Source organism: Dioscorea cayenensis, chromosome 7 (assembly GCF_009730915.1).
Source record: "Dioscorea cayenensis subsp. rotundata cultivar TDr96_F1 chromosome 7, TDr96_F1_v2_PseudoChromosome.rev07_lg8_w22 25.fasta, whole genome shotgun sequence".
NCBI classification, from domain to species: Eukaryota; Viridiplantae; Streptophyta; class Magnoliopsida; order Dioscoreales; family Dioscoreaceae; genus Dioscorea; species Dioscorea cayenensis.
Window position 1 is genome coordinate 14,234,812 of NC_052477.1, and position 1,945 is coordinate 14,236,756.

General features: G+C 40.1%; 1 non-coding gene across 1 annotated transcript; it reads right to left on the minus strand.

Annotated features, from left to right (window-relative positions):
• Positions 1-1,332: 1,332 nt before the first annotated feature.
• Positions 1,333-1,439, minus strand: LOC120266075. The gene has a single exon (XR_005537918.1). It is a non-coding gene; the product is annotated as a small nucleolar RNA R71 (small nucleolar RNA).
• Positions 1,440-1,945: the final 506 nt, after the last annotated feature.

Below are 1,945 nucleotides of genomic sequence, written 5' to 3' on the forward strand. Positions count from 1 at the left end.
CCCTTTCCCCTTAAGTGTGATTTATCCTACCTCCATTTGCTTGATTTCTTGGTTGTTGCAATAGAGTGAAGTTTTAGAGGATGAACTCCACTAGGGTTTAGTTGTGTGAGCAACAGAGTGAAGCATTGAAGGAACAATAGTGTTTGGGGATTAGATGTGACTAGGGCCTTTCTCCTGGACCAAAGGGTTAGGTCTATATATAGGAAGAGGGTTTATCACTTGGATTCTCTATAACTCCATGCAACTTTACACAGTTTGAGGTGTTGAGACAACGATTTCTCCGCCATGACATAGTGTAGAGTTAGTCATGGTTGACCTTAGATTTGGGACCATGTGCTTAAGGATTTCCATGACTCATTGAGCATTGATTAGGAAGTATAATAGTTGGATTTGCACTTGAAACAATAATTCTAGGGAGAGCATTGCCCGAGTACCCCACTTCTATCCATTGCCTTACCTCTCACTTACTCTTACCTTTCATTCTTGGTTCTTTTTATCTTTGTTTTCATTATATTTTATCAACACTATTATTGTTCACTTTCACATGGTTAAGGCGCAATTTAAGTATTTTTACTCCTTATTCCCTGTGGATACAATATCCAACTCACCTAGGATTTATTACGCGACAAACCCATGCGCTTGCGGGTCACACGCAAGGGGCGTTGTTAAGTTTTGGCACCGTTGCCAAGGAATAGGCGTTTAGAGATACTTTGTACTTTGTTATCTTAGCTATTCATTCATTCTCTTTCATATCCTCTTATCCTATCATCGTTCTAATTTTGTTTTCTTTCTTTTGGTACAGCTCCAGGTTATGACTTGAGTAAACCCTTTGATACTAATTGAAGGTGATCCTGAACTTGAACGTACACTCAGAAAAAGAGATAAAGAACCTGTACAAGAACCGCAGAATCTAGCTGAAGTGGAATTTGAAGGATATGACAACATTGCAGAACAAAATAAACAATAGAGAACACTCTCTGATTACGATAGACCGTCGGTACTGGGGACACAATCTAGAATTGTGTAACCCATGATTACAGTTCTGAACTTCAAGCTGAAGCCAGCATTCATTCAGATGATACAACAGTCAGCTCAGTTCAATGGTTTGGCCGTTGAAGATCCAAAAAATCACATTGAGAACTTCTTGGAAGTTTGTGATATGCCAAAGATTAACGTTGTTATGGATGATGCTATTAGATTGAGGGTTTTCCCATTCTCTCTAAAAGGAAGAGTTAAGCATTGGTTACATTCTTTACCACGAGCATCCATCACAGCATGGAATGAAATGGTCGAAGCTTTTCTTGCAAGGTACTTTCCTCTAAGGAAATCAGAAAACTTCATAATGAGATATCATTATTTGTTCAGATGGAGCTCGAGTCCTTGTTTGAGACATGAGAGCGATTCAAGCATCTATTGCAGAAGTGCCCACAGCATGGATTCCCCGAATGGATGATCATTCATACCTTTTACAACAGGTTAAATCCAAGTACAAGACAACTTCTACATGCCACCGTATGAGGTAGAATGGGGAATAAGACCCCTGATGAAGCCCGACAATTAGTAGAAGAAATGGCCATGAATAGCTACCAATGGAATGCAAGGAAAATGAAGAAAGTGGCTGAACTCCATGAGATCGATGTTGTTACATCGTTGGCGGCCCAAGTAGAGGCATTGAGTAAGAAGTTAGACACTCTAACTTCTCTTAGATTGGCAGCCATAACAAATTGTGATGGATATGGGGGAGGACATGCCCCATCCCATTACATGATAGCCGTTGGTGATACTTCATCCATTAAACAAGTTGACTTTGTTGGTAATGTACTGAGAAACAAAGGCAATCCTTATAGCAACACCTATAACCAGGGGTGGATGAATCACCCAAATTTCTCATGGAGTAACCAAGGGCAGCAAAAAGCCATAGCACAACTAGGTTTCCAACAACAAT